The 18,712-nt window shown below is 45.1% G+C and overlaps 1 long non-coding RNA gene across 2 annotated transcripts; it reads left to right on the top strand.

The window, feature by feature from the left end:
- The first annotated feature begins 5,027 nt into the window (after positions 1 to 5,027).
- On the top strand, positions 5,028 to 18,238 carry LOC106560144. Of its 2 annotated transcripts, XR_005355355.1 has the most exons (6): positions 5,028 to 5,235; positions 12,105 to 13,632; positions 16,353 to 16,413; positions 16,787 to 16,893; positions 17,371 to 17,478; positions 18,084 to 18,238. It is a non-coding gene; the product is annotated as an uncharacterized LOC106560144 (long non-coding RNA). The 2 variants fall into 2 exon arrangements; XR_005355354.1 differs by having other exon boundaries at positions 5,030 to 5,235; positions 17,371 to 18,238.
- Positions 18,239 to 18,712: the final 474 nt, after the last annotated feature.

The raw sequence follows: 18,712 nt of genomic DNA, 5'->3' as shown, positions 1-18,712 counted from the left end.
TAGATGAAAATTTTCGCTCCCCTCTAATCAGGAGGTGACCAATAAATATGAATTAAACAGAATTAAATTTCCTTAAATAGAGTTTATAGGGGCGCCTGGGTGGCTCAGTCGGTTAAGCTGCTGCCGTTGGCTCAGGTCATGATCCTAGGGTCTTGGGATTGAGCCCCACATCGGGCCCCCTGCTGGATGGGCAGCCTGCTTCTCCCTCCCAACACTTGTGTTCTCCTGCTCTCTCCTTGTCTCTTTCTCTCAAATAAATAAACAAAATATTAAACTATATATATAAAAAACTATATATAAACTATATATATATATATATATATATATATAGTTTATAAAGGATGACCTTGATTTTTTTTTTCCATATGGATTTCTTAACTTCGCTCCCACCATGCACTTGGAGTCTGTTCCAAAGGGTATGGCCCAACCACCTCACACCCATGATAATGGCTATCATGCAAGACAAAACAAAGCAAAAGAGAACAAAACAAAACAAGCAAACAAACAAAACCCCAAGGGAAAAAAAAAAAGGAAGAGTTGGCAGGGATATGGAGAAATTGGAACATTCATGTGCTATTGGCAGTCACTGTGGAAAATAGTATAGTGGCTCCTGAAAAAGTTAAAAACTGAATTACCACAGGATCCTGCAATTCCAGTTCTGGATATTCACCCCGAAGAATAGAAAGAGAATCTTGAAGAGGTATTTGTGTGCCGGTGTTCGTAGTGGCACTTTTCACAGTAGGCAAAATGTGAAAGCCACCCAAACGTCCACCAACAGATGAGCAAAATGTGATTTATATACTTACAATGAACTATCATTCAGCCTCAAAAAAGAAGGAAGTTCTCATGCATGCTACCCTATGGATGCACCTCCAGGACACACTAAGTGAAAGAAGCTAGTCACAAAGACACAAATACTTCAGAATTCCCCCATGTGAGGAATCTAAAGTATCAAAGTCACAGACACAGAAAGCAGAATGGGGGTTGTCAGGGGCTGTGGGGGGAAAGAATGGGGACTTCTTGTCTAACAGGGACAGAGTTTCAGTTTGGTGAGATGAAGTTCTGGGGATAGATGATAGTGATGTGATGGTCATATAATGATACGAATGATGTGATTAATGCCACAGAACTGAACACATAAAAATGCGTAAGATGGTAAATTTGATGTCGTGTATAATTTGCCACAATAAGAAAATTAAAACAAACCAAAAAGGACATGGCCCCAAGTCATGGTGTAGCATGAGGTCCCACCCAGCGGAAGGGCCCCCTCTGCAACCTCTCAGAGTCTGATCACTGGACCGAGCAGCTCAGCAAATGCCCCATTAAGCACTCAATTATTTCCCTTTGATACTGGCTTTTTTTTTCATCTTTTAATACAACAGTTTTACTGTCTCTGATAATTACTCAGTCTCGATAACTCTGTTAAATCTAATGAGGCGTGGCAAGCTTTGCTCAACAAGGCAACACATCATTAGCTTTCTGCCTTTTTGTCATCTTATCTCACTCAATTACTGTAGCACCAGCCAGACACGAACCTGTCACTTGCTATTAGCCAGATAGTGAAGTGACCTGCTGTCCGGTCCATGAGTAGCGGCACTCAAGAAACTTCCAGGGGCCGCTTGTCGTCTTGCATTTTATCCCGCCCAGAAGGCAGGTTGAGGGGACCCCTGGTATCAATCAGCCTTCCCCTTGCCTGACAACAGGATCTTTGGACAGGGCCATCGGCTTGCTCACCTGCTCCTGGGAGATACTAAGGTTTCATCTGAAGAGCCCCCGAGGGAGAAGCAGTGAGAAGCAGGGCAATGAGCACTGGGTTGAGCCCAAAAATGTTAGGACCCTCTTGTTGAGCTGCTCACCATCCATATGGCTTTGGGCAAACCATTTAATCTCTCTGAGCCTAATTCTTAGCCCCAAACAGCATATTTACGAAGGTGTCTTGAAAGGTAAATGAGTCAATTGCCATCGAGGTTACAAAGCCATGTTGTCCTGGGGAAAAAAGTGACAGAGTTCCTTTGAGTCTACTTTTAGAAAGAGGGTATAAATCAAGACAGAGTCAAGACGTTGTCAAAAATCCATTTCTCAAGGTGTCACTTCTTCCCCACACTCTGTATAACCACCACCAACTTTCTATTGCTTCATTCCCAAATCATCTGGGCATTTATTTGTTCATTTGGCATCTACCTATGTTCCAGGCAGTATGTGCAACGGCCAACGAGGCAGAGATGGTCTCTGGCCTTGGGACACTGATTTTCTCATTATGTGTATGCTCTGCGCAAGGGCAACCGTAGCCGTGGCTTCGTGCAAATGAACAGAACAGCAGAGGGCTGGTTACCTTCCACTTGTATCTTGGCACTGCCCAGAGCTGTGCCTGGTCAAGGCCAAAGCTCTAAATCAGGACATCAGTGACCTGTACAGTGTAATGAGTGTAATGAGTGTAATGAGAAGACGGATGACAGTGACCAGAGGTACCATTCTGAGGCTGTGCGTGTGGTGTGGTGGAAAGTGCAGAAGATGTGGTGCCAAAACTTTGAGTCTTTGTTAATGCAATGCCCCGGCCATCAAAGGGAGATGATAAGGCCTCTCACGAGGCTCTTGTGAAGACACAGATGGAGGCATCTGAAAATTATAGACTGTGAATTGCCATGGGAAATATTTTTATTGATTTTGGTAATTTCCTGGAGCTGTGGACAAGATAATCCCTTACAACAGAAAGGGATGTTTCTAAGTTAAATATGCTCCATTAGGATCATTATGATTTCAAGAGCTGTAATGTCAAGAACTGTCTCTCCCTCTGCCATCTTTTTACGCCCGTGTTCTTGCTTTGCTTCCAAACTCATTCTAAATCCAATTCTGTAAATGAACGTCAGGGGCCAGATCCCAGGGAAGGCTGTCCATCTTACCAGGATTACTGATGCGATTCTCAGACACACCTCTTTAAGAGAAGGTCAGTTTTCATCCAAGTACATGGATTTCTTTCATTTTCGCAAGATGCGGTGTCAAGCCATTTGTCATTTGTCGTGTGTCTCTTCCAGGTGGTTGTCATATTATGTTTGATCAGTTTACAATAAATGTAACAAACTACATTTTTATGCTTGTGAGTCTGGAAAGACCCTTCAAAAGTGTCTTCCTTAACCCAAACCAGAAGACCATGGGGAGTGGGACACTAGTGGGCATGGAGTATTCTGAAGAATGTCGACAGCCTGGGGTGTTCTTGCTGCTGTGAGACCTGCTGGCTCCTGGGAAGCTCAGAAGCCCTGGGAGAAACCTCACATCTCTCTTTTCCTCACTCCTGCTCATAGCGCCCCAACATTGCCACCAGGGTGCTTCCCTCCGGTCTGTTCCAATGTCCTGGAAGTTTCTTTCTCCCACAGAGGGAACTGGTGAGAGGTGAGAGATTCCAGCCCCTGTGAGTCAGTGCACCCTGTTTGAGGGTAACAAAGTCCCCCCTGCTTGCTGCTCATAACCTCACGTGCAAACCTAGAGTCGCACCCTGACTTTCGATTTCATCGTTATTTGGCCCCGGTGTTGCCAGGGCAGTAACCCGAAAGGGAGCTGGGCGGACTAGAAGCGAAACTGAGGGCTGCTGGCTCAGGATGCACCCTAGGATCCTGGGTGCCTGAGGCTGTGAGCTCCCTGGGGGCAGGGACCCCATCTGCTCTGTCCTCCTCCTCACCCCCCACAGTGCTCCGTGCAGGACCTGGCTCCGGGTAAATGCTTGACAGGGATTTCTTGAGCCAACGAAGGGATGATGAGTGAACGCCTGCCTCTGCATCCCTCAGTGTGACCGTCAGCACCATCCCCGCCCAGTGGTATAGACTTGAACTCACCTCTATAGCCATAAGAGCCTCCAACAGGGATGCTCCAGAACACAGGGTGATGAGTGGGCCTCACCCCCTAGGCCGTGTGAAGTGAGCTTCCATGGCAGCCTCCACCTGTCTAGTCATTCGTATTCCTTACCAACTTCATATACTCATTCAGGGATCCATTCTTTCTGCATAATTAGCTGAGCACCTGCCATGTGCCGGGCAGACACTTTTTTGTAAATACATCATGTGTTTACACAACTCAAAATTCAAAATTAGATAAAAAGGGGCACCTGGGTGGCTCAGCAGTTGAGCATCTGCCTTCGGCTCAGGTTGTGATCCCAGGGTCCTGGGATTGAGTCCCGCATCGGGCTCCCCACAGGGAGCCTGCTTCTCCCTCTGCCTGTGTCTCTGCCTCTCTCTGTGTCTCTCATGTATAAGTAAATAAAATCTTTAAAAAACACAAAAAAAAATAGATTAAAAAGTACCAAGTGAGAAGGCAACTGCCCGTCACTGGTAGGCTATTTTACTTATTTCTTATTTATAAACAAATATAATTATATAAATCTTGCTTTCTGTGTTCAGAAGCACCCAATATCTACTGTTTGGCACCTGAATCTCTCCATGTCTGCACACAGATATGTTCTTCAGTATTTTTTCCAGCTGTCTAGTAGTCCATTACCATACGTACCCTAGTTTATTCATCTTGTTTCTACTGATAGGCATGGGTTTCTAATTTTTGTTATTGGAATAAGAACAAAGCCACAGTGACTCCTCTTATGCACACATGTGCAATTCAATCTGTAAGGATAAACGCTGGCATGTGGGATTGCTGGGTCAAAGGATAAACGCATTCGGGAGAGGTCAGATTCCCCTCAATAGGGTTTACATTGTGCACCTCCAGCAGCAATGCAGAAGGTCCAGACACTGCTTTGAGGAGCGGGGACCTGGTGGGGATCAAGATGGACAGGACCTCAGCTCTAAGGGAACATGCTTTCCAGTGTGGACGGCCCAACGGCCTTCAAGTACAAGTACAGAGGTAATTGCAGTTGTGATTGAATGTGGAGAAGCCAGTAAGGGAAGCCCGACACTGAGGTAGAGAGTTGTGCAGCCTGGTGGCTGGGGTGAGCCAGGCTCAGTAACACACCCAGGGCATGTTTCTCCAAGGAGATGACATTGGATCCAAGACACAGACGCTGGGAAAGAGGCAGCCATGAGATCAGCCATGAGACCACGAACATTCCAGAACTTCTGAGCGGATGACACAACAAAGAGGTTTAGGCTCCTTCTGGCAAACTGTCCCCACCCAACTCACCAGATGACCCCCAGAAGCCGGTGGATCAACAAGGGCACATGGCTTAGTTCTGAGATTCCTGCGACACGTTAATCAAAGGCCATATCCACACGTCTCCAACCCAAAGAGCATGTCAAGGTAGGTGGGGTGGAGAAAAGGCAAGTTCACTTTGTTGCTTGACATTGCACCTTTTTGTTGGTCACACATATTTTTTCACAATCTCTTTAGAATCTAGTAGATACACAAATGTTTTAATTGTGCTTTTCAAAAAACACATAACTGAAAGTTTACCATCTTTAACCACTTTTAAGGGTACAGAGCAGTAGTATTAGGTTATATTCAGACTATTGTAGATCTGTCCATTTTTTAACTAACTAACAACTAACTAACTAACTAACTAAATAAATAAATAAATAAACAAATAAATAAGCAAGCCCAGGATGTGACAAAGATTGAAAGTAGGTGAAAGTAACTAGAATGCACAGCAGAGTTATGGTTGTACCGATGACCGCACCATTCAAGGGAAATCCAACAAGAAGCAGTCAAGTGTGGATGAGGATAATGTTGAGGGTCCTTGACAGCTGGAAACGTCCTCTCCCTTAAAAGTTTAGGGTGAAGCCACGGGCTCAGAGCATGAACATGTCCCTCTCCCCATCTAGGGTATAAAATTGCAGCAGCTCTTCAACTCCTACAGAGCGCTTTCATGCTTGGGAACTAATCGCATCTTTTACTCAGCAATTGAAAATAATTAATGCCATTTAGTAAGTGATTGAATGAAATGAAGTCTACAGCAGGCAGGTGGGTGTCTCTCCTGGGCTCCCCACTTGCCCCTGTGCCTCCCTGGTTGCAGCCCAGCAGTCCCAGGTCATAACTGCTCCCGGTTTCTGCTGAACCAGGAGGTTCCTGACCCCACGTCCCAGTGTATGCCCACCTGGGCTCTCTGGCCTCCCACATCCCCAGTGGTCATTGCAGGGAAGATAAGAAGTGGCTACTTTGTAATTTCATAACCAATGTATCCATTCAAAAATCTGTTAAGAGATCCACCATCTTCACAACTGACCGTGGGCTGCCTTCTGAGCCGTCCGTTATGGAGATAGGATGTGCATATACATGATGCAATAGAAAGTAGCTCTACTACAGAGACAGGAAGGAAATCTACTGATCGCAAAATAAATACATCCATGACTGTCATCCGCTGAGAGAGAGAGAACCCATTATCTTCTCTTTCAGTTTTTAATTCGGTTCAGGTTGCCTTATGACACTAATGCACTAGATGGCGGTATGCACCCGTCCATCCAGCAGGTGCAGCTAAATGCTGCCTGGAACCCAATTTTGAGATTCCAAAGGAGAAGGGCAAGAGCTCCATAGAAATAACTGGTCAGGGTCGCCCGGGTGGCTCAGGGGTTGAGCATCTGCCTTCTGCTCAGGGCGTGATCCCGGGGTCCTGGGATGGAGTTCCACATCGGGCTCCCCGCAGGGAGCCTGCTCCTCCCTCAGCCTGTCTCTCTGCCTCTCTCTGTGTCTCTCTTGAAGTAATAGATAAATTTAAAAAGAAGAAAGAAAGAAAGAAAGAAAGAAAGAAAGAAAGAAAGAAAGAAAGAAAGAAAGAAAGAAAGAAAGAAAGAAAGAAAGAAGAAAGGAAAGAAAGAAAGAAGAAGGAAAGAAAGAAAAGGAAAGGAAAGAAAGAAAGAAAAAAGAGAGAAAGAGAGAAAGAAGAAAGAGAACTTTTCAGTTAAAAAAATCAATAAACTAAAGATCCCTTTGAGTACCAAATGCCCATGAAGGTGCCAGTGTCCACGTCACAGCTCCGCTTGCCCAAGGAAGCAATCAATGGGCATGAGGGATTTGGCAGCGATCTCCTGGAGGTGGACAGAGGGCATCAGGAAAAGGATATGAGATGCTTGGAACAGCCTGCACACGTTTCAGTAAGTTGTGCCCTGCCAGCCAGTGCGTCTTAGGTCCCGTTGACTGCCCGCCATCACCTGAGGATGGACAGTGGGCTGGTCCCCATCCCCAGAGTGGGCACGGAGCTCAGGCCCCTCGGGCACCTGGGGCAGGACCGTCATCTGGAAGCCATAAAGCCACATGTGATGTTACTTTTTGGGACCAGTGCTCATGTTTCAAGGCCTGTCCCTGGGTCTGGGCCCCCAGGGCTGAGCGAGCAGGAGGAAGCGTGCATTTATTTCCACGTGGACGTGTCTGGGCAGCTTTTGCCACAAGGGAAGCTTGGCCCTTCTGGGGGGTCCCTGGCCTTGTTCCTCCGCGTCCTGCACACTCTCCCTTCCTTCCTTCCTTCCTTTCTCTCCCATCAGGACCTTGATTTTTACCTGTTCTGTGACCTCCAGCCAGAACCGTCTGCCACTTTCTTTTACAACTTTCCTTTTCAAAGTTTCCTCCAAAATATTCTGGGCGGTGGGGAGGTATGGGGATGAATTATTGCAAACCCACAAAGAACCGCCCTTGTCTTTGGTGGGCTGCGATGACCAGACCCTTCATGCCTACGACCACCTCTCAATCTAGAAGTGTACTGCGGGGGGCAGGGGGGTCACCAAGGCTGGGGAAGGGGCACCCCTTCCCGTTAGGCTGCCGAGATGATGCGATGCAGGGCGACAGCTGTCCCCAGACCACCCTGCGGCACGTCCACCCGCATTAATATCAACATCGCCATGGTGACGCCCCTCTGCTCCTCAGGAAGGTGCCTCTGACACATTTAGGAGAGAAATTCAAGCCAATGCACCACCCACCCCCATCCCTGTGTGGCTTCCCCCGGCCCTGCCTGTCCCATGCCTGCGCCCTGTGCTCTGCAGCCCTGCTTTCACCTGGGCAGGGAGGGAAGGGGTTGGGGAAGGGAGGACTTTAAGATATTGTTCTCACCCATTTGGGAGACATGGCCCAAGTTTTCTAAAAGCACTCATCTTGGGGGCGCCTGCACGGCTCAGGTCCTGATCCTGGGCGTCCTGAGCTCAAACCCCACATCTTGCTCCTCCCTAAATGGACAGTCTGCTTCTCCCTCTGCCTCTACCCCTCCACCATGCTTGTGCTCTCTCTCTCTCACTCTCTCTCAGATAAATCTTTTTTAAAAAAATAAATAAAAGTACTTATTTTGGGTGCTTTCCAAAACTGATTTTACTTCTTTTTTTTTTTTTTTTTTTTTTAAAGTAGGTTCCACACCCAGCACAGAGGCCAAGGCAGGGGCTTGAACCCACCACCCTGAGATCAAGAGTTCAAGGCTTAGGGACTGAGCCAGCCAGGCGCCTCTTTGATTTCACTTTTTAATTTGAAGAAGGAAGGAAGTTATGGGGAAGCAGGTATGAGTGTGAACAGCTTGTGCAAAACGGGACAAATTCCTCAACCTAAATAGAGTCATTGGGAGAGCCGACTGATTGTTCATTTCATCTAACCAAAGAGAGGACAGAGATGGAGACAGAGAGAGAGAGGGAGACAGAGAGAGATGGATGATGGAGACTGGTAGATGGACAGAAGGACTTCATACTCCACTTTATTTTTCCTATCTTGGAAGGTAAGCCAAAGGCACAAAGGAGTTATTAGTTTACTTCAGAGAAATCCTATTAAAAAGGAACCCTATTAAAAGTGCATATTTGGGGGCACCTGGGTGGTTCCGTGGTTGAGCATCTGCCTTTGGCTCAGGGCGTGATCCCGGGGTCCTGGGATCGAGTCCCGCAGTGGGATCCCCTCAGAGAACCTGCTTCTCCCTCTACCTGTGTCTCTGCCTCTCTCTTTCTCTCTCTGTGTCTCTCATGAATAAATAAACAAATCTTTTTAAAAAAAATTAAAAAATGAAAGTGCATATTTTGGGTAAAATGAGCTATAGATCCTCCTGGAGTTTGCAGTGCCTCGGCCAGGTGCTGCAGGAACAGGACATATTGGCTCTGCCCGGAGGAAGCGGGCAGCGGGAAGGGGCTATAGGGTCAATCTCTGCAAACCGTAGCAACACAGCAGAGCAAGAATTTCCAGGCAGAACCATCAATACACATTTATTCTGCCTTTCAATGACAGAAGGGTCAAGAGACACACACCCCTCCCTCAGGACTCTGTGTGTACCTCCTTCAAGACAACCTCGAGGTGCAGGTTCAGTGTCATCCTGGGAGCACTGTTCTTCAACCCAAGAGCATCCTGCTGGCCAGCGGGCCAACGGAGGGAGATGGGCTCTTCCATGGGGACCTAACTGGCTGACTTTGGGCCCTTTTGCTGTGAAATCTAAATATTCAACTGGAAGTCAAGTTAGAAAACGCTCATACATTTCTCTAGAAGTCTGACACCCATTCAGTGATTGTATGCACCCCTACGGTTTGTGTACTTGCCCTGAAAAAGCCACTTTGAAAATAAGAGTGATTAATTAAGACCAGCTCCACCTACTTTTATCTGCTTTTTAAAAAGGATACCCCCACCGCCCCCCCTACCCCCCACTTCCCCTACAACAGATTTGTTGTTTTACGGATTGGTTTGGATACAATGGGCTCGCTTGATCACAATGCCACATGCTTCACATTTTTTTTTGCTGAAACCGATCAGGCCCCAGGGAGAACTTCAGTGACAGGGGAGGTTGTACACATGCCCCCTGGGGGAGAAAATGAAGATCACTTCAAAGGTTTTGGTCTTGTGATTAATAACAATAAGAAAAAAGACTCTACAAAGTTAGAGGGGAGGGGTGCAAGCCGTCTGCCTTCACATCCTTGTCAACCACTCTTCCTACCTCGGTGAATCTGAAAGCCCTGTGCTGAGAATTCTGACTTTTCTTTTTCCTTCTCCTCTCATGGAACATTTTAAATGAACCCAAGGAAGAAAGACATCCACGATTTGACCATTTTCATTTTCTATTGTTTTTCACGCCTGAATATTCCAAACATGACCGACGTGGGGGGCATTTTTTCTTAGTTTATATAAATAACCTCTCACACAAAAGAAGTTGTTCTTATTCCTGACCACACGTGAAACTCAAAGAGGATAAAGCTAACATTTACCCTCAAAAAAAACAAAAACAAAACAAAAAAAAAAACACACAAAATGACTACAGAAATATCCCCTGACTATAACTTCAGCTTATTTGTAAAATGCTATTGGTTTGGGTAAATCAATGTGGGCCGGGTTTCTAGTTTATCCACGCTCTGGCTGATTCTTATGTATATTCTTATAAATATCCCAGGATATTTCTTAAGCTCTTCATTTCCTCATTTTGTGAAAAAAAAATGGGATTATTACTTACAATAAGAGTTTTGGTGAAAGCAAGTAAAATATAGTCACTTAATTCCTTCATTGAGGTCATCGGGTCAAATACCATAATGTATGAAGAGTTATAATACATATTTTACGCTCCTCTCATTCTTTCCTAAATGTTTGCCCACGTGAATGGCATAAAATTGAACGCATTTGCAAATGTATGAAGTAGAGCAGAGCAGGGTAGGCTCTGGTGGTACACCATGACTATGGCATGTAAGGAAACATATTTCTTGGTTCTGTGAGAACTTGAAAAAAGTAACAGGATCCCTTTTCATACATTTGCTGACATTTCCCCCACAGATTTTGCAGGACAGGACTCTGTTCTCTGCACATAGACTCTGTCTCTAAAACATGCCATTGTCCTTATAACCAAAATTAATTGAATTTTGCATATCAATAAATATATATAATGTATTTAACTGTCACTAATTGCTCTACAGCAGAAAGCTGGCTTTCGTTGGCAATCAGCAGTGCTGAGCAAACCTATAATTGATGTTTGGTCTTTCTTTGCCACCCCGGCACTTTTTAAGGAGGAAAATCTGATGTCATGGTGATAAGCTTTTCCTCTGGTCCGCTTTCCTTCTTCAATTCTTATGTATTTGACTAATAGCATTTAATATTAAATGAACACATCTTTAGGGAAACAGCTCAATCCATTTTCACTGGATATGCTGCATTGCATTTTGCCTTTGATCTGGGAAAGTGGATTGGTCAGTTTCTTTGAATGCTGTTGAAGAGACGGTGGTTGTCAGAAGTGAGGCAAGCGTTCAATCCGACAGGCGTTGATTGGAACCTACCACCACCTGCCAGACACAGTGCTGGGTTTGGGACACGTAGAAATTAAGTCTCTGCTCTGCTTTTGGATATGTGAAAAACACATCTAATTCTCCTGCCCTGTCCTATGCTAGGCCCCACCCTTTTCTGTTTATTTCTAGGTATAATCAATTACTCAGCACTTGTATATTTAACAGTTCATTCATTCGCTCATTCATTCATTCAACAAATCTCTCCTTAGTACCTACTATGTGGTGGGTACTGTATGGGATACCAAAGGCGAGTTGCCACATCAGACCTGATTCCTCTTTGTAGAGCTCATTGCAGTGGGAAAGAAAGAGGGATTGTCATGACCAAATGTAAAACTACCCATGACAAGAGTAGTGAGAAGGGTGGCGGGTACTTTGAGTCATGTGATAGTGAGGGAAGGCTCTGGGTCTGGGATCTGAAGGTAAGCAAGGGGGTGAGAAGCAAGTGGTGTGAGCAGAGTAGAGAGCACAGGGTGGGAGAGGCAGTTTGGTGCAAAACCAGGAAAGAAAGAAGAGCAGGAGTCGAACTGTGGTGGGCCTCATGGGAATCATTCTGGATGGAGTGGTGACATATCAGATTTGGATCTTGAAAGGCTCTCTCCGGCTACAGTGCACTGATCATGCTGAAGCATACCTTGGTGGAGGTTATAACTCCAAAGGATTCGTGATATATGAGGGAAAGCAGAAGGGCACCTATGCCCTGATGCCTAAATGAGGGCACTGTGTCGTGTGCGCTGCCTAGCTAGTCCTAGCGGATGGGGCTTGTCAGGCTGGTCTTTATAATCCATCTACCAGAATAGACCAATAGCCCTGGGAATAAAGTTACTTCCAGGGGAACACTAAAAAATAATAATGGATTTTATTCATTATCTATCTGTTGTAAAAGGCCATGAAAAAATGGCAGAGTGAATAAGATGGTAGAAGAAAATAATACTGTGACCTCTGAAACCCTTGTTTACTTTGCAGACTACTCTCCCCACGAGGGCAAAGGTCATGCCTTCATTGCTGGGAAATCGTGGTGCCCGTGTTCCTCAGCCAAAGAATAGTGGGAAAAGACTGGATCATTTAAATAAAATGGGATCGCCATTAAAGAACTGGCTGCCAACGTAAAGACTTGGAATTTTATTAAGCCAGGGAAAGAGAAGCCACATTTTCCATGGTGGAGACCAACTGTGGAGACTTTTTTGATAGGCAAAGTCTACAAGCATTGGTTTGGCTGGTCCTGTTCCCTTCCCTTTCTGTTCAGTTAACCCAGTGAATTTTGTCTTGGATGCCACGGTGGGAATGCTACTCATACGGTCTGGAGTGGAATGATGGGGATGCGGGGGTTCTTCTGGTGGTGTTTGCAGAGGATGCTGAGTAGAGATGAAATCCAGTTTGGGCAGAATTAGTCTTTGCACGATGGCAAGAAGACACTGGTGTGGAGTTTCCATTTACTCTGAGCCTCCACTTCATTTCCCTCACACCATGGGCTTTCATAAAGGCTCTTTGTCAGATTGCTGCTACTCTGGTGTTCCCTTAACAATAGCAGTTCCCGGAGCTGAAATGACCAACGTGCCACATTGGTCAGGGTTCACTTGCAAAGAGCAGCGTAGAAGCAGAGAGGGATTTATTACAGGGCGATAAATGACTCCCGGGATCATTGGGAAGGCTGGAGAAATTGAAGAAACTCTAAGTGGAGTTTCCAGGAGTGATTCCCAAAGTCACGATGCAGAACTGGGCCACCTGGGAGCTGCGACGCTGTCATCAAACCAGCTGAGGCTCTGGGAGTTCATCAACTGGCCACATCCAGGCCAGTGCAGAGCATGCCTGGCACGCTGCTTCTGTCCCTTCTAGGTAGTTTGGAATTCGAATCCTAAGCAGTTGCTTCTGTTTGGCCCAACGTAGATCTCATCTGGAGCTCCGTATCAATCAGGGCTCTGGAGAGAGAAAGAGAGAACCAATAGGACATGGATACATACAGTAAGAGATTTCTATCAAGGAATTGGCTCATGATTATAGAGACTTAGCAAGTCCCAAATCTGCAGAATGGGTGGGCAGGCTTGGAGACCCAGGAAAAGGCAATGACGCAGCGGGAGTCTGAAGGCCGTCTGCTGGCCTAATTGCCTTTTGCTCAGAGGAGGACCACTCTTTGGTTCTATTCAAGTCTTCACTGATGGAATGACGACCATTACGGAGGGCAACCTGCTTTACTCAAAGTCCATGGATTTCAATGTTCATCTCACCCACAAACACCCTTACAAACACATCCAGAATCATGTTTGAACACATACCTGGGCACCCTCATGGTGCACTCACGTTGACACGGAAAATGAACCATCACTCACCATTAACTGATGTCTCACCTCCCTACTCCTTGAAGTACAGCAGTGGCCCTTGAGGAGGCAGGGGTAGATGTATGCGAACCAGTCTACAGAAGCCGCTGGCTCATCCTTCTGCAGTTAGAACAACTCTTTTTCAGTTCATGTATGGCATCTTGAAAATCAAAGCTTAGGTATCACTATTTCTGGTTGTTTCTGGTTGTTATTTTTAAAAAATATTTTATTTTTTTATTCATGAGAAACACACAGAGAGAGGCAGAAACACAGGCAGAGGGAGAAGCAGGCTCCCCGTGAGGTGCCCAATGTGGGACTCAATCCCAGGACCCCAGGATCACGCCCTGAGCTGAAGGCAGACGCTCAACCCCTGAGCCACCCAGATGCAACTCTGTTCCTGGTTTTAATAGAAGGCAAACAATTCTGTTTAAGTTCTGTCCTAGATGTGGGGGTAAAAATATCTCCATTATAAGCATGACTAGTTAAGTTACTAAAACAAAACCAACAAAGAAACTTACAGAAAAGATTCTCCTAGTCTAGTTCATGGGTGTTCACAGGAGTTCCTGAAACAATGATCTTAAGTTTCCACCTTTCCTGTAAATAACATGGAAGTCTCCTTATTTTTGCCCATTTCCCCAAATCAGTATAAAGTGACCAACTTTCGAGGTTTTGAGTTTCTCTCAAAATTTCAGCCAAAGGAATTTAGGCAGTGAATGCTCAGAGCTTCTGTCTTGACCACTGACCAGTGCTTCAGGTGAGTCAGGTGCTAATTAAAGCACATAATGTAGTCATGGTTCGCCTTTCTCCTTTGAAATGTTTTCATATCTGTTGCATTCTTTGGTCATCATGAGAACCCTTGAGGTTTGTTTGTTTGTTTGTTTGAGATGAAAAACAAACAAACAAACAAACCAGAAGTTCAGGTCCATGAGGGCTCATTGGAGCATAGTGGTCAGTCCTCAAGGTGGTAAAACCCGTTCCCTTCACTCCGCATCAGTTAAGGCTTCCAGTACTTGGGTTTGTTCCACACACATTCCTTAATTCCAACACTATCCGTAAGACATGAGCTCTTGGTGATCTCAGCCTTGGTTCACCACATCTCATGAGAGCCTCCTCAAACGCGTTGTGAAATACGCCAAGCCTTGATCCGAATTCCCGCCCACTGAAATGTCTGTGAGGCCTCTATTCACGCTGTACCCAAATAGACTTCTGTTTCAGTATTTCTCAAACCATCCCACAAGAGGGCAACAGTAGTCCTCTGGATGAAAATTCTCCTGCAGTCTTTCTTGGGATAGTTTGGTAGACATTCTTCATTCACCATCAGACCAGAAAACCAACTCTTTATGGATTTTGTGACAAAAAGCTCAAAAAGATTTACAACAGCTGACTTGGTAAAAAATTATTTCTTGACTCCCTACTTTGAACCATTTTCTTATCAGAAGTACATGCTACACGTAAGGTTTACTTCCCTCACCCCCTTTTTGTTTATCTCTGTCCCGTGTTTGTTTGGGCCAGTATTTCCTCATAATTAGGCTCCTCTGCAGTTTATGAGATCCTCCCCCCTTCTCAGCATGCCCCCTCACAGGACTCCGGGCGTCCTGGGTATAGCAACCCTAAGAATTAAGGTCAGAATAATGTGAGTTTAATGTTGTGAGGTCCTCAGGGAAAGGAACCATGCCATGGACTTCTTTGTCTTTCCCGTAAGCACTGGAAAATGGGGCCATCTTGGTGCCTGTGTGGTAGGGTAGCAGTCCTCTGCACAGAGCAGCCCCTTGAACCTTTGTCACAGGTATAGAAGAATAAAGGAAAGCATGAGTGAATTAATCAATGATTGCTCTACAGGAGGATCATGGGCTCTTGAATCCAGTGCCCATTTCCACTAAATGATTTTTCATCCTTGGAAGCAATGCACATCTGTTGAAGCCTTGACTTCTCCGTAGAGAATAGTCACAAACCTTGCTGCATATCTCAATATCTCAATTAAATCTCTTGGAGATACTAGAACAGTGGTTTCCAGACTATAGTGTATGCAAATCACCTCTGGAGCTTTAAAAATTTCAGACGTGTGGGTCTCACCCCTGAAGATCCTGACCCAGGGAGTCTCTCCTGGGGTAGGTTGTACGCACACGTTGGTATATCTATACACCAAACAATAAAAACTATCAACCCAGAGGAGAAGACCAAGGGATCCATGCTACTGAAAACTGAAAGAGCTTGAAAGTAATTTAAAATTGAATCTAAATTTTTAAAAATGTATGTAAAAAAATTAAAAGAAATTTTAATTTCCTCATGATATGCTTTCTGCTGAAAAAGATGAGTCTATTCTTACTTTTATTCCCTACAAAGAGAGCTACATTTACTCTTCCATTAGGTTCCACTACATTTACCATTGCAAGGTCCTTCGGAGAATATTTCCAATTCGATCACCTGATGGAGGCATGGCTAATTTGTCATGGACTCCCCGAAATAAACTGGTACCCACTTCCTCTTTGTCACACTGGCGTTACTGGGTATTAACATGGGCTTCTAGAAGGTTACAGAAGACTTAAGGAAATCCCAGTGGATCTTCTCTGATTCAAAACAGTACTCGCTAACATCCACTGAATGCCTACTATGTGCCAGGTCTTGCATTTCTCACGTGGGATTTTTTCCTTTAAGCCACATAACACTCTAATTTGGTACAGTTTCTTATCTGCAACTTAGAAAGATGAAAAAAGGCGGGGTCCCGAGGCTAAGGGACCTGATGGAAGCTAAGGCACCAGGGCTCAGAGACACCTGTTCTATGTTCATGGTTCTCAACCGCTGTGCTATCCTATTTCCTACTGAAAACCCTATTTGAAAAGCATACATTTAAGTTTCTTTTAACCGTCTTTAGAATTTATTGCCCCTTTTTTGTTGTTAGGTCAAGACAAGTTGAATGGCAAAAAGAAAGAAGGAAGGAAGGAAAAAAAGAAGGAAGGGAGGTAAGGAAGGAGAGAATCTGGGAATAATCATGCTCCAGGGAGTAGATAACTAGATACTCAGCAGACCTAGTAGTGAATTGTAAGCTGGGGCTCTTTCTAGATGGAAGAGAGTCTGGCAACCGCCCGTTATTTTAGGTGGGAACCAAATATAAACTAATTTCCAGCATCCCACACAGACCTTATCAATTAGGGAGGCCTCCATTACACTTGCCAAAGACCCCAGTTTTGCTCTTGCTAAGTTTTTACGACTGCCTTACTTCACTGAAAAAAGAGAGCGAGTGTTTGCAAGATAATGAATGTAGGCATCAACTTATCAACAATGAAAAAGACATACAGAGACTTGAAACTGGAAATTTTTTGGTTTGTTTTTCAGTAAATTTAGGTGTGTCCTCTTCCAAAGCCAAGTGTAAGACTGAGAAACTGGCTTGCTTGAGAGGCTACCAGAGTCACGTGGATAAGGATGAATCTGGAGCATATTATGTAAGTGAAATAAGCCAGACACAGTCATCATGTGATGACTATCACATGATCTCATTTATATGTGAAATCTTAAAATACTGTCGAATTCAGAGTAACAGAGAGTAGCACAGTGGTAATCAGAGGCTGAGGATTGGGGTGGGGGGAAGAAGAAGGGGCACACTTTCAGTTATATGGCGAATGAGTTCTGGAGATCCAAGATACAGCTTGGTGACCATAGTTAATAGTGAATTGTGTACTTGAAATCTGCTAAGAGAGTAGATTTCCAGGTTTTCTCATCACACTCACAAAATAAGGCACCTATGGGGGGAGATAAATACGTTGGCCTGAGGGTAGTGATCATTTGATGAGGTATACACATATCAGAACATCACATTTTATACTTTAAATATATATAATTTTCATTAAAAAGTAAATTAAAAATTAAATTTCAAAATTATGTAAAGTTCTAACCCTACCACTTATCTCTTTGATCCACAGGAACAGAAGACAAGTTTAAATAAAGGGATGTGAACCATTCATTCTAATGCAGCCCTAGCGGGAAATTTAACCTAAAAAACAAGTTGATCAGCATCACTGAAATTGAAAGTGTGTATTCAACCAAAATGTCACTTTAACCTCACCACCTTTTCAGATACTCTGATTTCCTACTGGAGACCTGGTTCTAAGCAAAGGGTGGCTGTGGGATCTGTTTTATTTATTATTGGTTACTGTGGAACAGACCATTCCAAAGGTTAGAGACCTGGAACAATAATAAGATCTATTTTGTTCATGGATCTGTCGTCCAGCAGGGCTGGTAGGGCTCTGTCTCTGCTCTACGCTCTGTTAGCTGGGACAATTCCTAGGCTGGGGCTGGAATCTTCAGGAAGCTCATTCACTCACATGTCTGGGGATTCACACTGGTGACTGGCTAGCACCCGAGCTGGGCTCTTCTGCGGGAACATCTCCATGTGGCTTCCTCACAACATGGCAGCCGAGTTCCAATGGAGAGCCTCCTGAGAGAGACTGTAGCCACATCGCTGGTTATGACCTAGCCTCGGAAGCCCACTGCCAGCTATTCATTGAGGCAGCCACAAAGGGAGTCCCACCCAAATTCAAGGGAAGAGGAAGCTCTGTCTCTTCGTGGGGGCATTGGCAATACTCTGGAATAGCATGTAGGACTAAAATATCCCTGTGTCCATTTTCTTTTAAAGACTGGTTGATTAGGGACGCCCGGCTAGCTCTGTGGTTGGGTGCCTGCCTCCAGTTCAGGACGTGATCCTGGAGTCCCGGGACTGATCCCACATCAGGCTCCTTGCATGGAGTCTGCTTCTCTCTCTGCCTATGTCTCTGCCTCTCTCTCTCTCTCTTTCTCTCTCTCTCTCTCTCTCTCAGAAATAAATAAAAATCTTTTTTAAAAAAAAGATTGATTGATTGATTGATTGAGAGGACATGCAAGTCGCGGGAGGGACAGTGGGAGAGGGAGAGAATCCCCAGCAGACTCCATGATGAGTGCAGAGACCAACACAGGGCTTGAATCCCACGACCCTGTGATCGTGACCTGAGTCAGATGCTTAACCCACTGAGCCACCCAGACGCCCCATCCCATTTTTGGAAAACAAAACCTGCCCCAGAGACCATTGTGTGGAAGCACCCAGAGAGCCATATGGAGACAGCAACATCCTTTGATGATAGGTGGGCACTCTGGACAGCAGATCACCTTGTCACCGTGACAAGGTGACACCACTGCACTCCTACGCTAACCTCTGTCTGTTTCAGGAAGGGCTCTTCTCAGAGTGGGCACTGAGCATTTCTTTCTCCCCTTTACTCCTACTATCCTACC

Source organism: Canis lupus, chromosome 2 (assembly GCF_011100685.1).
Source record: "Canis lupus familiaris isolate Mischka breed German Shepherd chromosome 2, alternate assembly UU_Cfam_GSD_1.0, whole genome shotgun sequence".
NCBI classification, from domain to species: domain Eukaryota; kingdom Metazoa; phylum Chordata; class Mammalia; order Carnivora; family Canidae; genus Canis; species Canis lupus.
This window is presented reverse-complemented; position numbering and strand designations above follow the sequence as displayed.